At 47.1% G+C, this 19,511-nt stretch overlaps 1 non-coding gene across 1 annotated transcript; it reads right to left on the minus strand.

The window, feature by feature from the left end:
• Positions 1-2,411: 2,411 nt before the first annotated feature.
• LOC144176086 (U1 spliceosomal RNA) lies at positions 2,412-2,575 on the minus strand. The gene has a single exon (XR_013323779.1). It is a non-coding gene; the product is annotated as a U1 spliceosomal RNA (small nuclear RNA).
• Between the last annotated feature and the right edge of the window lie 16,936 nt (positions 2,576-19,511).

Below are 19,511 nucleotides of genomic sequence, written 5' to 3' on the forward strand. Positions count from 1 at the left end.
CACGGTAGTGAAGGTCTTAAGGAACACCCTCTTGAATTGAGTCCAGTCGGTCAAAGAGCTCTCATGGTTCTCGAACCAAGTTCGAGCAGCATCTTCTAAGTAAAAGAAGACATGCCGGAAAGTTTCTTCGTCGTCCCACCTGTTGAAGATGCGGACGCGCTCCAACTTCTCCAACCATTCTTCGGGGTCTTCAGCGGGGGCTCCCCGGAACGATGGCGGTTCTCGGGGCTGCTGCAGGATGATTGGCGACGTTGTTTCTTGCACCATGGTGTTGGTTGCAGCGTTCCTTCTCTTGGGCCCTTCTGGCAGAAGACCGAACTCGGGTAGCAATCCCTGCAGTCGGGGGCTTTCTCTGGTTGGACTGGCTTGGCGGCTTCGAGATGTCGTAGAGGGCATAAAGGCTTAGTACCCCGCACCTCCACCAGATGTCGCGAAGACAAGGACGATGCAGTTGTCTTGAATGAGAAACACGTTTATTGGAGCGAACTTGTGCTCCCCTAACAACTCAAAAGAATACAGAGGTGGCGAAGCAGCGGTCAACAAAGTGACTTGCGTCGGCGAGTGTCGTCGAATCGAATGCCCCGGCGTCTGCTCTGCAGGCTTTTTATCTTTCGGCGCGCGTGGTTCTGGAACCGTCGATTCGCATCGAGAACATTGTAGATGCAAGAAGATTATTCCGGGATGTTCACGTTAGATCGGAATGCTCTCCCTATCAGAACAGATAACACATGCGGCACAGAAAGAAAGAATGGAACACGCGCTTCCCTTGGCGCAGAGATAACACAGACCGGCGCAGCCGGGCGGTAAAAGCAAAACACAAATAAACAAACCCAATGTATGGTTCGCGGCAATATATATAATATCCCTATCAATAATCGCACACGAATTTCCCTTCAATCGTCAGAGCGGAGCACCATCCCAGGCCTCCCTTGCGTCCCTTCAGGCCTAGTGAGCTTCAGGGCCGCATGGAGAAGCGATCCCCTTCATGTGATCCCGAATCCACGCAGCAAGAAACTGCCCTTTCTAATCTAGAGAGACAAGAAAATATAGATGATCTTGTTTCTTTTACGTACTTCCTCCCCGTCTGACCAGGCCACGATTCACCCAGCGTGAAAACAAACAATAATAGTAATAATTTCTTTACAACGCGATCTGAAAAGAGAGTCTCGCCCCCGGTAGTGTAATAATGCGCCTGGTTTATCAGAAGACAAGTGGGGATTCTGGTATGCCATGCTAATGGGTATTACTTGCCCAGTGTCCTGGTATTATTGAATTGCGCCTTCACACTCCTCAAGCCGTCCAATCAAACATGAGCTTCTCAGTGCACCATAGTGTCATTCGAATGACAGGTAGTCGAAATTATAAAGCTCAAACAGAAGCAATCCAGTCTGTTGGAGTTACATCGCAGTCCAGCACCACTTATCATCCTCGTTTTTTTTTGAAAGATGACCGATTTTATCATAAAATACCACCAAAACACCACAGTCATGGGCTTGAGCACACGTTGTTTCCACAGTAATAGAGGGAAAGGAGCACAGTGGCAACCATGAAGACAAACACCGCTTAGTTTTTGGCTACAGTCGTTGCGTATACCCGCAGCCACATGTTTCGTAATACGAGTCTGAGAATACCATACATGTGGGCGCGTTTAATGAGCATGTCATTTGGAGGCATACAGCGGAACGCTGCGGACAGTTTCCGGGCCATAAACCATGCAGGAGATTTGGCTAACACCCCGTTAATTAGCTGCGGCGGTTTATACGGAGAGCGGCTCCCTCAAAGCGACCACACAGCGCGACGCGCTACTATGATCGCTGCTGAGAACAGGGAAAGAGTAAGACCAGCTTCTGCCCGCGTTGTGCACGCTTACGCGCGCAGAAGCCGCTCTATGCCTTCCGCAAGCAGCGATCACGACCGGCTCGCATTCGTAAACAACGTCCTCACTCGGCCCGCCCTACCCTCGAATCCTCTGCTCACAGCATGACACCCTCGTGGCGAGAAACTGCCAAAATGACACCACCAAAGCGCAAATGGATCCAGCGGCAGTTTTCCACCAGATCACCTTTCCACATCTTCTCACAGCTAAGAGGCGCCATGTATCTGCGAGCCGTATACAGTAAAAACTCGTAAATTTGAACTCCATGGGCACGCTACTTCCGTTCGAAAAATGTAAGTTCTAACTAACGAAAGTTAAGCACAAAATCCCCCGTACAATGCGACTCTGGAGCAACAGATCATGTGAGCAATGTAATGCTTGAAAAGAATCCAGGGCCACGTGACACCGGAGTAGCGAAGCATGCAGTGTAAAGGTGTACTCAAAGATTGTAAGTCTCTCTCTTGCCAAACTGCGCACCTTGATTGGGCGCCGGAGAAGCGCCGGTGGGAGGAGCAATCGCACGCTTTCTGAGGTGGTGGATCCCTCTCCTGCGTTGAACCTAATTTAAGCAATTTGTATGACCCATCTGCCCCAGCTTGGGGTAGTGGCAGGGGTCAACGCGAGCGCAGTGCAATGCCCGCGCTTCGTCCTGGGGGCTCGTCCCCGGTGATCAACGAGGCCCCGGCCTCAGGTAAGTATTCCTTTTCTTTCTTCGACCAACCACCCGACCCGATCAGGCCTAGCGTTGAGAGCCGGTGGGTATTTGAGTGCAACAATACCCCTCTAAAAATATCTTCTGCTTGTGCTTGACGATTGTTAAGTGGACAGGGAGCGTTCCACAAATCTTCAAATCATGTTAGTTTATTTTGAACCGGTTTTATGTATTACACATTTTTCTTTTAGTACGCGATACGATCTAGTGCGAGGCGTTGGAAAACGAGCGTCCGGGTGTTTTAGTACCGTGACTACATGAGGCGAAGAGGGCAGGGGACGCCGACAGCCCCTAAAAGGGTTTCGCCCTTGAAAGGCGCGATTAAAACCTGAATTTTATGCTTGAAGGTGCAAGCTAGCCCATTTTTCCCGAACTAGTGAATTTAGCGGAAGGCCTCCTTTTAGGGTATTCTAAAACTGAAGAAGAGACGGGTAGCATTTCATCCGGTCATTACTTCGAGCGATGGACGCACTGGTGCTTCGTCCGCCACCTCCCCATGGTCATGCCAGCGACAGTTTCTACGCTTCTGACCTCGGAAATGAGGCCATCTGTCAGCACGTCCCAAACTCGTGTCAACATCGACGTTGTCTGCAAACTTCTTCCAAAACGTCCGCTATTGGGGTTTTAGATTGTTTTCACCCCGTTTCTCTTCTTCAGATTTTTGCTCTCCTTTCTGCAAGCTACGCAGCGTCGCATGTATAGGCAGCGGGGCTGTTTCTCTGGTCGTGCGGAAGGCACCAAACGGACGGCGCGGTGGCGTGTAGTTCACACTATCCGTGGCGGAGGCTACTCGCGTTCAAATTAACGGGACTTTCAATACATAGGCTAATATGGAGACTTGGCCAGACCAAATCGTACAATTCGAATTATTCATTATTAGAATTATTGAAGTTCGAATTAACGAGCATTCACTGTACACTAAAAGCCCGTTGATTTGAACCGCAAAGGAAAACCATCTCAGTGCGAATTAGGGAAAGTTCGAACTAATGAAAGTGAAGAACAACCACATTAGACTGCGATTGGGAAGTGGTAGGGCATGCGAAGAATTCTATGCTTGAAAGAGACTGTGGCAACCATTTGCCTTTTGTTTTTGAAGAGAGCTAGCACTCTTCTCCAACGAGCGAATGTAGCGCAAGGCGTCCTCTTCGCCTTCTTCAAAACTGGGGAAAAGGCAGTCAATCTGCTCACGACCTGGAAGCGAACGGCCGCACTGGTTCTCCGTTCTTCTTCTCTGTGGTCCTCACTGGCAGCGGCATGCATCACCGCTAATGACCTTAAAAATGATGTCCTAATCAGTCAGCGCACAGAACACCACTGCACTCGTTACCACAAACCCTTATTGTGATAACTGTGGTTTGCCAGAAACTGCTGAACACGTTTTATTAGAGTGTCCGGCGTACAACCAGGAAAGGAACCACCGCGCCAAGAAGATCGAGTGCCTCAACAATGGACTTTTATCATTGAAAGCTCTTCTTGGACCATCGTCATCTCCATCATCCCAGCGAGAAGTGTTAGATGCACTGTTTCATTATTTACACGACATCGGCGTAGCATAGACACTGTAGCACTCAACATCGTCATCCTGTGAGACTACCTGGACTTTTACGTGACCCACGGAACACTCCATGTTTCCTTCTTTTTTACCCCTTCCTTTTTCCCCTCTCTTTCGCCCTACTTCCTTTAGGGCCTTTACTTCCTCCACCCCATCCCCGCAGAGTAGCATGTAGGCGAATACATGCCTGCAGACCTTTCTGCTTTCTTCTAATAAAGAGCTCTCTCTCTCTCTCTCTCTCTCTCTCTCTCTCTCTCTCTCTCTCTCTCTCTCTCTCTCTCTCTCTCTCGTTACTGCGATCAGAAGAGTTGCTCAGGTCGAAGTACATACGTAGTGCCGGGATGATTTCGGAATCTCATTGCATAAAGAAACAGAATGAGTTGTCGTTAAACGACCGGAAAAAAACCAACGCGGTTCGGAAAGTAGTATGCTTCTAACACTAAGAAGCAAGTGGCTCAATTGCTTTGACGGTTAAACAATCCTGACCTGTCGATATTCAATAGCATTCTATTTAGCATCCATTTGAAAGAGAGAAATATGCGCTCTACTTTTTAGGCACATGGGAATGGGACAGTTTTTTTTTATTTGAGCTTCTAAATATGCAGTTATCGAGCAACTAAATAGCTCCCCTTAATGTTTTATATTACGAAGCAATAGCACCAGCCCGTGAGAAAATGACAGTTTAAGGAGTTGGGGGGGATTTGAGGACTCCGTCACTGCTAATTCCCGTAAAGCTGAATTTAGGCGTCACAGAAGAGGAGTCGGACGAACGGCCGATTTCACCGTCTAGGAACGCGTAGTGGAACTGTTCCGGGAGGCATCAGTAACCCTCCCTCCTTCCGCCTCCTCCCCCTAGTTGTGTGTTATCATTGCTTCTAGAACGTTTGCAGTCAGCACCCTTAAAACGCAGATTGAGAGAGAGAGAGAGAGAGAGAGAGAGAGAGAGAGAGAGAGAGAGAGAGAGAGAGAGAGAGAGAGATCTTCGGGTTTTGCCGACCACTGATATTAGTTGTTAGTCTTTCGTGGGTTGCTTAAGCGCTAAAATTTTGGTCTGTCTGTCTGTCTGTCTGTCTGTCTGTCTGTCTGTCTGTCTGTCTGTCTGTCTGTCCGCCTCCTGCCTGCCTGCCTGCCTGCCTGCCTGCCTGCTTGTCTGTCTGTCCCTCAATTCGGCGGTCCGGCTTAAAGTTGAAACAAAGCGTCACAAATAAGTGTATGTAGGCATAATTGCCCCTAACTACTGAAACTGCTGGACGAAGTCATACATGTCCCCATTTATTAGCACAAAAAACCTCAGACACATTTGAGGCACATGTGAGAACATAACCCTGTATTCCCGCGTTCTTTTAGTTAAGAATGAACATTGGTTGGTTTTTACGAAAGAAAGTAAAAAATAACCCGTCAAAATGCCGCAGGTAGGCTACAAGGCTCGTGCGAAATGAAAGCAAGGAAGACAGCAGAGCTCGCGCCCTCGTGCTGTCCCAGGCAGAAGAAACAAAATATACATAAATTGCGCACTGTTCCAACGGATGGTGCGCAAACAGTGCTAAAACAGGAAAATGAATTGCACTGAACAAACCTTGATTCAATTGATAGCGAGTGGTGCGAAGGGGGAGAGGGGGGAGCGGAGAGGAGAAGGAGGTTCCTTGCAGGGACGGGAGACGACCATCGTCTTTTGGTGACATCGCCAGTGAAGCAAGCAGATAACCGGTCAATCTTTTTACCATGGCTACCTAATTTGACTAGTCGTGGTGCTGCAGCTCTTCGCACGTGGCTCAGTAGTACTTGACCTCCAGGCTAAATAACTTTAGGGAAATTCTGTGAGATTGTTTATGAGTACCGCCTTTCCACTCGTTTCCAGTCATTGGTGTTTCCCTCGTGTGCATTACTAATGAATGACAGTCACGGGATGATTAGATAACAAAGAACAATTTTGTATTACTACATGCGCGTCCCCTGTTGAATAACTGCAGATATTTTCTCATTTGATCATCAACGAAATGTAGGGTTATCATGAAAGACGAGTCAATGCTATACAAAAAGTGGTAAAAGCCAACATATTCACTAATGGCATAACTGCCGGAACAGCATATTAAAGAAACATATTTATTGCTTCCTTATGTACAGCAGTAAGATACGATGGGCTGAGTGAAACTTGTAAGGACGGGTCAGAATGAATAAATGAATAAAATCCTTATTCAACAACGGGTGCTGCTGCTTGGGCACCCGCCCGGTGAAGTGGATCCTCAGTCCGGGATCCTCTGGCTGTGGCTCGCTGCACGGGCCCTGTTCACCAGGTCAAGCTGGATCGCTGAGTCCTGGTTGGCCAACCGCGCCGTCGACTATTGAATGGAGGGATTGGAGATAGGCTGTAGACGTGGTGTCTTCTGGCAATCCCATACCTGATGGTAAAGCGTACCGCGTGCTGGGCACTAATTGCAGGTGGCTCGATGTTCGGTCGGATATATGGCATGGAGTACGGTGCGCTGCGGATAGGTGTTGGTTTGGAGCCTTCTGAAGGTAGTAGCTTCATGTCTTGCGAGTTGCACGGTTGAATGGGGGAACATTTGCCATTGGTGTCGAGAGTGGGCCAAGATCTTGCTGTGGCGCAGAAGAGGTTGTTGATTAGATGCTAGGGGTGACGATCCTCCCGCGAAAGAAACGGCCGGATTTATATAATAAACAGGTAGGCCTATGCTATGACAAAAAGCGAAGTGCTATACCGTTGCACCAAGCGTTTTCCCATCTATGTGTCTTTTCAAGAGCACTGAAAGAAATAGAATCTAACATACAGGAACCTGTATGCGCTGCATAATGATGGTCATGAGTCATGACAAACCATGCTGTCATCCCAGTCTATACCAGAATGTTAAGATGTCATTTGATTACTAATTTAGCGCCGGTATTGGTGTGATTTTGTTTAACTGAAGTATAGCAGCGATAAATTGCGCTGTTTGTGGACTGAGGAGTCAAACTCAAAATACCTCATATTCAAAATATCATTTGTGTGACCGCTGAGAACTTCACCAATGATGATTGTTTCAAAGTTTCAGGGATTGAACGGTGACGGCAGTTCATTGAACCATCCATAGCAATGAGTAGTCTTACTGTGTAACTTTTGGAGATTGAGTATTTGCGGTCATGGCGAAGGACAGCAAATACTGCCCAAAGGAATCACGCCTTAGTATTTTAGAACAGAGGCATGTTTCAGCGGAGAACATTGTACCACGCTAGTGAACCGTATGCAAGCATCGACATTCGGCTGGTTTATTTTTTTATCGAAGACAACATTGATTGTAGGGTTTAACGCGCCGACGCAACGCAGGCGATGAGGCGCGCCGTAGTGGAGGGCTCCGGATTAATTTTGACCACCTGGGGATCTTTAACGTGCGCCGAAATCTCGTACACACGGGCGTTTTTGCTTTTCGCCTCCATCAGAAAAGCGGCCGCCGCGGCCGGGAATCGAACCCGCGACCTTGTGCTCCAAAATCCAAGCGTTTTTCTTTGCGCCTACCCAATGACAGTTACAAAATAGGTGCTTGGAGGACCTCTGTCATTCTTCATTCCATGTTTAGGCCGTGAAAAGTGTAAATGCCAACTGCACAGAACTCCCGAGGTAATTACATGACTCCCCTGTTGCCGCTAGACTTTGCCCTTGCGTGGTTACACAGTAATGAATTACACGCGAACTTTACGTAAGTTACAATCATATTTCTCACTCGTACTCATTCTTTCAAGCTCGCTCTGTAATTAGCTGCCACTGATCGGTACAATTAGCCACCCAATTCTGTCGAAACAAATCTGTCCGCTAGCGGGATGCTTATCTAAATCCGGAGCGAGACAAACGGCGCACCCTAGCGCTCTAGGCCGTCTGCTTTGCAGCTGGCTACCATTCACACTATGGCAGAGCACGTGTACTGCCAGACGGCACGTGGGGCCAAGTAATTTCCCTCGCCTTGTTTAGTTTTCTGTTACTTTCGCTGCTTTCTCACTTTTTTGTTTTGAAATTACCGCGCTTGGCTCGACGGCAGTGTCACTCGGCTCACCAATTAGCGACACTGAGCGTTCGCTGTCTACGAGCGCGCGTGCGCTGTCCCGCGTACGCAAAGATGGCGTCTCAATAGATTATCCCGCGCGTGAGACCGCCGGGGAATCCGCCGCCGGGAACCATATAGGCCTCACCGCACGCACGGGAGGCCCAGCCCCATCAATTAGACAGCGATCGACGTGCCTGTTGGCTGCGTCTCGAAAATCAATTAGACAACCTTGGGCGGGCAGGCAGGACCGCGATTGCAGCGGGCGGCACGCACTCGCGCGCTCTATGGCCGCGTAGATTGCCGCCGATCTGTCCTCTGGCGGTCGCTGTGCCGCAGGTTGTATACGGCCGCCCTGGGGCGTTTTCCTCATCCCGCTGTCGATGGACGTCGGTGGTCGTGTGCGAGTGGCGCCGTGCTCGCCGGCTGACATACGAACGGGCGTGTGCGCGCCCCTCTCCCCGTTAAGGCTTGGCCCTAACTCTTCCGCCGGAGCGGTAATATCTCTGGATATGTACACGAATAACCATTCAGTTCCCGGACGCGTACGGGGCTAATAAAGCCTAAGCGACGGAGCCACGCACTCGTGCGAGAGCAAAATAGGCGATGGCTCAAGGCGCGTCCCGTTGACGTGCGATTGCTCCGCGTTCGTAGTGACCGTGAGCCCGTGCGAAGTTTTGGTCGTGTGTTTTCACTGTGGCTGCCAAAAGCAGTGTCCATTTTTAGACATCCGTAGGGGCTCTTATCCACGGACGATGGCTGTCAGGGAATCAGGAAAGCTACACGGTGTGTGATCCCCGTTCTCCTGGGATGAGTTTGGTGTTTCTGCCGGCGAATATAACTTTGCTGTATTCCGCCCATGAATAAGAGTACATAAAGTATTACAGTAAACAACTGCCTGGAGGGGATAATACCACGAGTTTTCTGGCTTATTTTTTTAAAATTTGTTCGAGCACACGTATACTTTCCCGCAGTTCCATGCACGACATTTGGAATTGCCCTCACTATTATCTATGATGAACACAATAAATGTTCATCGCCAGAACCAGCAGTGCTCCTATACGACCAATCCTTTCACGGCGAAGCTGTTAGCTTCTACCTGTTTTTTTTTTTTGTCTTGTCTGTGTGTCAACGAAGACTCACGAAATCTTATTCAATGTTAAATACCCACAGAGCAGCCCACATCCGCAGGGGTGCGTCGGTCAACGGTCTGAAGTTAGGCCTGATGCGAGGCTTCGTGGTCTCACGACGTTAACGGCGATGGCGACGCTGTGACGCAGGACGAGTTCGACGTTGCTTGGCACGTGTTTAGGCTCAACGTCGCGGCTACCTAGCGTTCAAGGAGCCGTGAAAACAAAATACAAGTTAGGTTCATATAAAAGACTGTTTTGTTCTGAAAAAAAAAGTAGTATTTTTATCGAAAACCTTGGACAAATAATGAAGATGTCACGGAAAACATGTTCCGCAGTGGCGACTCCCTAGACAATTTCCGGCAACTCTGCTATATCGTCGCAGAATCTTGTCTGTGCAATTGGTGGCCGGTGAACTAACCCATCGCCAAGGCACATGACTGGAAAATTGTACTGGGTCCTCTATTTCCGTACGATCAAATGATTTAAATGCTAACGTGCCCTTAACACACTGAAAATTATGTTTTTAGTGAAGGCCCATATGACGTTCCTCCTGCCCATAACACGTCACTGTAGCGCGAAATTTGAAAGTTGTTTCATACTTCATTCGTTTTTTCGGTTTGAAAACGTCGTTCGTGGCTGCACTGGAGTGGAATGAGGTACCGAAACCTAGTTTTTTCAAAATAAATCAAGTTGCATCTTCTCTTCATGGCCACTTTTAAGCCTGATTCCGCACAGCTAGTACCCGTTAAGCCTAATATCACCCCCTACCCCTACCCCCTCTTCTCCCACACACACACACCTTCGATTTTCGTTTCATGCCAGTCCCAATACTCCCACAGTGTAACATACCCACTTACCAGCACGCACCGGCAGGGTGTATGGGCCAATGGGCCAACACTTACCAACGCTGTTTTTGTGTCGCAAATCTCAAAAGCCCCTTATGGGAATTTTTCACCCCCAGTGCAGCGCGCACCCGCAGAGCTGTTATAGCCAACGCTTTCCACGGGGCTTTCTATAGAGCGCGATCCCCAAAACTCGAAAACAGTGTGACCAAAAATCTAGGGACGTTCGCATGAAAGTCAACTGTTACCATTAAGAGATTCTGTTACCACCTATTACCATCAAAACTTCAAAACAATCGAATCGTACATCTTTAACCATCATCATCATTGCTAGCCTACTCAGGTCCACTGCAGTACGAAGGCCTCTCCCATTGAGCTCCAACCGCTCCTGCCCTGCGCTGCTCGTGTTCACAGTTTACAACCGAATTTCTTTATTTCATCCCTCCATCGGGTTAATGGCGTTCCCCTTCTTTTAGACCCATCTCTTGGTATCCCCTCTGTTACCTTAATTGACCACCGGTTGCCGTTTCGGCTCACTACATGGCCAGCCCAAGTCCATTTCTTTTTCTTTATTTGAACTATGATATCCAAATAGCTCGTTTCGTGTCCCTAGGTGCTACTTCTAACATTATTCGTACCATGGCCAGTTGGGCCGCCCTGAGTTTGCTTTCTAATTGTTTAGTAAGGCGCCAAGTTTCAGCTCGGTATGTCATCACCGGCAGTATGCACTGGTTGTACATAGTTCTTTTGGGTGACAGAGCTAGCTTACTTTTCATTGTTTGGGAGTGCTTGCCGAGTGCTTCGCAACCCATACCTATTGTGCGACGGATTTCTCTCGTGGTTGGGGTCAGTACTAACCATCTGTAAGAGGTTATTATATTCATATTTATATTATATTCGTATATATTCATTATATTTATATTTTTAGCCCCATGGCCGAGCTTTGTGATTGTAGTTCCTCAAGAATTGTTTGCATGTGTTCTCCGGTCTCAATCAGCAAGACTAGATCGTCCGAAAACGTCAAACGGCTCAAGTCTTCCCCGTTTATCCTTAATCCTATATTTTCCCAGTCGAGGTTTCTACATTCCCTTTTCAAACATGCTATGAATAGTTTTGGCGAGATGGTAGCTCCCTGTTTTACTCCCTTTCGGATCGCAAAATTTATCGCTTTGCTTGTGGAGGGTTATCCTACCATGGCATCTTTTATATAACTCTTCTAGAAGTCTTAAGTAGCTTTCCTCTATTCCCTGATCTTTTACTGCTTCTAACGCGGCTGCGGTGAGTGCGGAATTATAATATATAAATGTCTTATAAAGGTGTTTAATGTACTCTGCGGATATGTCTATCAATTCATTGACGACATGGATATGATCCATGGTTGAGTACCCTTTCCTAAACCCGGCCTGCTCTCAGGGGTGTTGGGAATCTAGGCTGTCACCTATTCGGCTAACTATAACTTTGGTAAACAGCTTGTAAACCACTGAGAGGAGGCTGATCGGTCTGAAAGTATTGAAGTATACTTGGGATCTCATTTCTTGTGAATCAGAATAATATTGGCGTTTTTCCAGGCTGTGGGAACTTTTTGATTCTTCAAGCATTCGAAATTAGTACAGCAAGCTTTTCCAGTACCATATCTCCTCCCTTTTTCAAAACATTTACGGTTAAGCCATCGTCACCTGCAACTTTTCCTATTTTCATGACTTTGAGAGCCTTTCCAACTTCCTCTCTATTTAGTACTAGGGCATCGTAAGTTGGTCTTCTACTCTCAGTAGTTTCCTCAGGTGTAACGTCGCTGGCATACAGCCTCCTGTAGAATCATTCCCTTGCCTTTATTATCTCGTCCAAGTTGTGCGTACCGTTACCCGGCTCGTATCTGAGTGCGTGCATCTTGTCTTTGCCGATGGCTAGCTTTCTCTTAGTTGCTTTCAAGCTTCCCCTATTTGCACGGTTTCCTCGATCACTGCTATGTTATATGCACAAATGTCGTTTGTTTTAATTCTGTTAATCATTTTTGAAAGCTAGGCTAATCCAATCCCATCCGCCGTACTTGAGACTTCCATGCTCTTGCGTTTGGCAGTATAGTTTCTTCGTTTTCTTAGTTTGTTTTTCGGTTTGTTCCCTACATGTCGCTTCTGCCAGAGCTGCTGCTGATTCACTGATTGCCGATATTAGGTCGTCATTTAGCTTTTCTACACAGACCTCGCTCTGCTCGTTCAGAAGCACGAATTTGTTTTGGTGAGTTATTTTAGGCTTCTGCGATCTGGCTCTGACTGACTCCATGCGGGGTTTCTTAGTTTCCACGAGTTTCCGTCTTTCTCTTTTGAAAGTCAGCCTTAGCTTGTGTGTAACCATCCTTATATCGCTGCTCTGAATCTTACTTAGCACCTCTACGTCTTGCATGGTACCCGGGTTGTCCCTTAAAATGAAGTTAATTTCGTTTTTTTGTTTTACCCTCAGGACTTTTCCAAATCCATTTCCTATTCATTCGTTTGGAGAATGATGCGTTCACCAACCTCAGGTTATTTCTCTCTGCAAATCCTACTGGTGCGCCTCCTAGACTGTTGCGATCGTCTATTGCGAAGTTTCCCCCTGACATTTCTCCCATTAGCTTCTTACCGACCTTTGCGTTAAATCCTCCCATTACAATAGTGAACTGCGTTGTTGCCATCTTTGACTATCTTGTACTATCTTTAATCTGTATCGCTTGTTTAGCTTGATCACAACAGCCTTGACTCTCGCTAATGCTGAAAAACTATTGCACGTTTTCTGCTATTTCTTTGTGTATTAAAAATCCCACCCCGTGTTCTTTACTTTCTTGAAGTCCAGTTAATCACAGAAAATGCCCGCTAGTGAGCCCCATTAGGCCTTGTCTTGTCCTTCTAATTTCACTTAACCCTATAATATCTCACTTGATGTCCGAGAGCTCCCTGAGTAGTACTGCTAAACTTCCCTCACTAGACAAGGTGCATGCGTTGAACTTTTCCAGGGTAAATTTCCAAAGGTGGCCTGTCCGAACCCAGAAATTCTTTGCACCCGCTACCGTATCCCTGTTCTGACCGCCGCCGTGGACAGGTGCTTTACAGCTGCGGGGGACAGAGGGCAGAAAGTTGAGTTAGTCAGTCATGGGAGGTGGCGGCAAACTACTACACCACGTTGGCCAGATCCTCCTCCGGTGAGGGAGTGCTGTTTATGTGCCAAAAAGCCTTCCTAGCATGGTTTTGCCCTTTTTAGTGTATCCCCTTAGGTTTCCGTAATGGCGGTTACTTCCGGAGAAGGCAGCACTACATAACTACATAGATTGTGCACCGAGAACCAGACATTACTTTTAGGAATATGTCGCCATCTCTCCCAATCCTTCCTTAACCTAGTATATTGTTTTTGTCAAAAATATATTTGTATAACGTTTGAAATTTGTTTTTTGAAGTGCTGCGTAGCCTTTTGGCTCTAGACATTTTCCATCGACACATGGTATGTAACCTTAATTGCACTCGATCTTCCTCTCGCCATAACTTAAAATTGTCCACAGTAAGAGCTAATTATAAAAAATTCAGCTTACTTTCCCGCTCTATTATAGCCTGGAATGACCTCCCACGTGAAATATAAGCAGCTATTTCCTTCAGCTCTTCAAACAAATGGAAAATGTTCTTGCCCCTAATTACCAACTCCCGGAAAACTTATGTGACATTTTTTTTACCTGACTCTTCTGTGGTAGAAAGATTCCTATTTACCTTATCCCGCGCTACATGGTATTATTTAGTATTATATGTTGTTGTTTACCGTACTTACCCGATTCTAACGCGCACTTTTTTTCCGGAAAAATAGGTCGAAAAATCGCGTGCGCGTTAGAATCGGATACGAAACCGAAACTGCCGAAACAGTGGAAATTTCGTCCCTCCCATCGCCATCGCCATCTCAATATGGCGCCAAACTTTTAGCAACAATTTTTCGGACGAAGGAAGCATAGAAGCCTGGGCTTTTCTATCGGCGTTCACACAAATCGTCAAATCGTTCCACTTGCGCGCTTAATAACAGCAATGGAAGCAGCGGCTCTCTCGCGTTCAAAGCGAGCGGTCGGCTGAAGCGTGCGCCTCTGGAGAAGCTCGCGGGATGGGCGTGCGAGGCGTGGGCCACGATCCCATCGACCATGGTTAAACGTTCGTTCAGAAGTGTCGCATCGCGAACGCGCTTGACGGCAACGAGGACGAGATGTTGTGGCCAGCGGAGAGCGACGAGGAGTGGGATGAGTGATATTACTTCGGAAAATAAATCGCCCGTTTCTCTAGTATTCGTTTTTCTTGCTCACAAAGTTCCGTGCGCGTTACAATCGGAGGTACAAGTTTTTTCGGTTTTTTTGCCAGGAAAATCGGGTGCGCGTTAGAATCGGGGGCGCGTTAGAATCGGGTAATTACGGTAATGATTTCGATAAAGATATTGTATAACGGCGTACGCGCTCACTGTTTTTTTTTTTTTTGCGCTCACTGCTTGTTAGCTCTAGAACAACCAGTTTAGTAGGTCCCGCCTGCGGTTCGGCAACCTTAGGACCTCCCTCCTGCATATTCTACCCAATGTGCACGCACTTTTGTATTTTTCTGAATAAATTTGAATTTGGATTTAAACAGAGCGCTTAGCGCATATACTCGCTGGTTCTGGAGCAAGATACCAATGCTACCGACTGTGAAGATGACATCGGAGACAACATCAGTGAGATAACGCCGATCTTCCCAGTCCCCATCCGCCATTGAAAATCCAATGCAGACATCAGCACTTTAATCTCTTTGCCTGGCTGGGACGAAAACAAGCTACACTAGTGGTCATCGCCTGCTACATTAACGCATTGCAGAACACGGCAATAAGGACCTATTTCTGGATTTTGTATTGGGAAACTTGAGCATGTTACAATGATCACAATCATACGAAAAACACTGTGTAGGTCGTTTTCGAATTTCGTCTCGGCAACCAAGTAATTGCCAGTGCCACTGCCATTATTCAAAAGCAACGAAGCAGTGGATATGGCCATCTGCAAAGGCAGTGGTTTTGCAGCACATTTGCTGGAAATCCACTTTCACGGGGACTTGATATCAGTCAGCTGTGCTTTATTCTGCTTACTTAGATTTATGTTTGTCTATAGCGTTGAGTAGGAATCGGCTGACCACCCTAGGGCAGAATATCCGGTGACAGGGGCCTAGGGTGGTGAGGAAGCGGGGAAGAGATGCGTTAAGTTTCGAGCACGAGGATTGTCTACTCGATATGACTAAAACAATTACACCATCCTTCCTGAATCATTCTGTATATACGGAAGTATGGGAATACAAAATTTGTACCTTTGCCGACGAACCGCCGGAATGAAAACAGGTATATATATCCCCAACACAGGATAATAGAGTACGGTATAACGTTAGAAAAAATTCGACGCCGGTTTTATCTCTGTACGACTGCCAGAAACACCAGATGCTTCACATGAATTCCGTATGTACGGAGTGTACGAAAAACATACGGTGCCGTATTTCGCGATTCAATTTGGGCACAAACACGAAAACTGTGTCAAAGGTTTCAATTCCGACGAACCATTTATTTCTTTTTTTTGTTTTTGGAAAGATTACTTGCATTAGTTACGCCTAGGTGCATAATTGCCCGTACGATTTTTCTATGCTTGTAATTATGTATATACGTTACGTTTCGGTAGGGATAAAATCTCGACGCTTTTATTTATGAAATTTCCGCCGTTAACTTCCTGCGAGCTGTCGGGTGAGTGACACGTGCGACTGTGATCAAATCGTCGCAGTGACCTCCTGTGCATTTGTGCCAGGCGCTGTCTCAAACAGATGTGACTATGAGGCGGAACCACTTCAATAGAAAACCGTAGTTATCTCCATAGGCAACCAGATAAGCATAAAAATCACACAACCAATTCACGCTGAATTGTCTATGATGCGACTGCTAGGCAAACAAACGCAATAGGTTCTCCAAGGCAGCTAACAAATGGCGATTGCCGGATCCCTCGTCCGCTTCGACTGAAAATGCAGAGGGGCGGTGTCCGTTATTTTCCTTTCATCGCGGCCGCAGCCGGCGCAGATATGGGAGGACAGATGTTGTTTTGCACAATGAGCAGGCGAGGCGCCGTATGGTTGTTTGCGGAGCGTACTCAACGGACCCAAAAGCTTGGCCGACGGAGAGCCAAAACAGGTGGCTTACAAAACAAAACAAGAAACCTCACAACTACTGCGGTTGAGTCTTTCTACGCCGACCCCCATAAGCGAATAAATTAGCATGCGTTCACTTAGAGCAACCGATTCTTGCCACGATATAAAGGCACTCTTATCGAGGCTTATCTGTTGGTGAAAGCAGACATGAACAGACAAAAAAGAAGAAACAAACAAGTCAATTACCGGGGTACTGAGGCGTTCCACAAGTCTTGAGCGATATATCGGCCTTAAAGGAGCCATGAAGAGAAAACAGTTTGGTTCATTCGAAAGATTGCCTCGTTAGAACCATAACGACACCACTTATAACGCAAACTTCGCTCAAATAAGCTACATAATTAGGAAAAAAGGAAATGACCATGCTACCCACCAGCTCATTTTCCGCAACAGAACATGTGATGTCACTTGGGAATGCTCTGCGATTGGCGGAGGCCGGCAAAAGCAAACGCATGTTAGGCAGGGCTTACAGTTTGCATAGCGAGCTAAATTCTCGTGAAACATACTGCACATTCTTTTTATGACAAAGAACGGTGGAGTAAACGGTTGAAGGTCCGAACGAACACGCAAGCGTGTGCGCCAATGCGTACGAAACTAGCGCCGGCCAAGCTCGACATCTCGCCGTCGCGCAGACGAATTTTCGGGTTCGAGGCTCTTCGGGGCCAACGAACCGTTCCAGTACGCACAGCCGCGACCTTGCTTCGTATCGTAATCCCTTCACAGGAGGTTGACCGTCATATCGCCAACCAGCAAAGGTAAAAATATAAACGAGGGGAGTAAGGAACAGCAAGAAGCGACGAGATAGTGCCAGTCGTCGCGTAAGTTTCGAATGGTGTTGGCTTGCTGCTGTCGTTACGAGCTCGTTTCCAGTTTACAACCACTGAAAACTTAAGTTTGTTCGAGTACTTTACAATGAAATTTAGTTGCTGCGTTTTGAAATGCCCATGTAGTACGGGCAAATCGTCGAGGGAGTGCGACATCCCCGCCGGTGAGGAGATCTCCTTTCATGTGCTGCCCAACGACGAACCTAGGCGAAGCAAGTGGCTACGTTTTGTGAACTTTGCAAACGGAGGAGAAAGAGAGCTAAAGGAAGTACGAGTGTGCTCGCTTCATTTCCGACGAAGTGATTACGGCAGGGAACCTTACGTTAGCTCACTCCTGGGACATGCCGCCGCTCGTCGCCGACTTCGTCAAATCGCCGTCAAAGCGCTCTGCGCTTGGAAAAAAAAATACCGTGCACACCGCGCATTGACGCTCGTATCTTTCTGGCCGGAGCAAAGAGCTCGCGCGAACGGCTTTCCATACACGAAACCGGCCAACTGGCATAAGCGATACTGCTACTGAAATTGAACTGTTATTAACCGTAATAAAAATACGGCACATAGTACCAGTCCGTATTCGTCCGTCGCGACGGGGCTGACGAGGCAGCGGTGCCGACGGCTGGGCGTTCGTCTGTTGTGGCTATCGCGGAATGGTCGCTTTCCCGTCCACCGCGTATCCCAGAACTCTTGCCGCTCGTGCACTTAGAAGCATTGAGCGTTTTTGTGGTGTGAGGTTGTTAAATGCAAGCCCGAGCTCCTCGGCGAGAGTTTTGTTCTCCGGATCAGGCGATTCCATGACTAGGGCTGCGGGTGCACTAGGTTTTACTAGTATTTTTAAAATGGTTGCCGTCTCGATCGGCTCCCGCGTGTGGGTGCTATATGGAGTCGACATAGTAAGTATCTGTTTTATGGACCGGCTCTATGACACCATTGCACACGTCACGGAATGTTCAATTTTAGCGGGAGATTTAAAATCTTGGCTTAAATTGCCTTATTTCTCAGTGAATAAAGCATCATTTGCTTCCGGGAAAGCGCTTGGGGTACTATGAAACACCTAATCTTTCGAATAAAACAAACTTTTGTTTTCTCTTCATGGCTCCTTTAAGTCTACTTGCATAGTTACCGTATTTACTCGCGTAATGATCGCCGTTTTTTTTTTCCAAAAATTTGATGCAAGTTTAGGGGTGCGTTCATTAGGCGGGGTAAATGTTTTGCGGAAAACTTTTCAGCACAGAAAAGGCAAGCAAGTTGCGGGTCAAAACTGTTACGATAGGTCTCATAAACATAATAAAAATAATGAATAAAACATAATACAAACTCCGCACGCCGCCGCCAGCTGCTTTGCAAAGGGACGCAAAAGGCAGTGTTTTCATGAATTACGGAATACGCCGGAACGAGTTTGCTGCCAGATGACAACAGTATGACCAATAAGTGGCTACCGCTGTCGCAGTGCGGGACATCAACACAGACATGGATGCCGGCGTAGCAAGCTGAGCGCATTGTTTTCTTTGTCTTGTGAGCACATTATGTGCATTTAGTGAGCGTTGCTTCCGCATCAATATTGAACGCATGCTTGCCTGCGTTCAGTCAAAGTCTGCGGCAATAACGTAGCCATGTCCGCTCTGAAAGGGAAGGGAAAAGATGTAAGCACGATCATCATCAGCCAGACTTGGCACACATACGACATACTGCTGCGTCTAGCTCACGGAGCGTTCATAGCGCGGGATAAAAAAAAACGAATTTTGACGACAAACTTCTGGGGTGCGATCATTACGCGAGTGCGATCGTTATGCGAGTAAATGCGGTACTTTGTTTCGTCTCCACGCGTTTGGCGGGAAGCAGGCCAGGAGACAATAGAACTCACATTTGAAGTCATCTTCAGAGTTGGAGGTACAATTAGTTTGGAGGCGGTTAGTATAAAGAGCGTATAGGAGGGTGCCACGCGAAGTAGCTGCTTCGCGACTGGAGGGGAATTTCGAATCCCAGACAATACCAAAGCGGCTGTTTCTACAATGTACATTACGTCAAAGAAATGTGGGAATAGGCTGCGTATGGGACATGAAGGGGTTAAAAGATGACAGCCTACCTTTATTTACATAAAATATTGCCTAGTACTAAGCTAGATTAATTATTTCTACATTGAAGAAAACTATTAGACCACACAAAAATTTTCAGACTTGCATCGGCTCGTACTCTGGCCTTTAGCTTGAGAACCACACATTCTAGCTTGCGGCTACGGGGGATGATTGGCGAGTAATTTTTAGTAGCTAGTCAAAATATTATCGTTAGCGTTAGAGCAAAACCATTGCACGGGGCGGGATATATACATAAAGCAAGATGGGAAATG

The sequence above is a fragment of the Haemaphysalis longicornis genome, unplaced genomic scaffold, assembly GCF_048455015.1.
Source record: "Haemaphysalis longicornis isolate Haplotype H1 unplaced genomic scaffold, Haemaphysalis longicornis Haplotype H1 scaffold_3, whole genome shotgun sequence".
NCBI lineage: Eukaryota > Metazoa > Arthropoda > Arachnida > Ixodida > Ixodidae > Haemaphysalis > Haemaphysalis longicornis.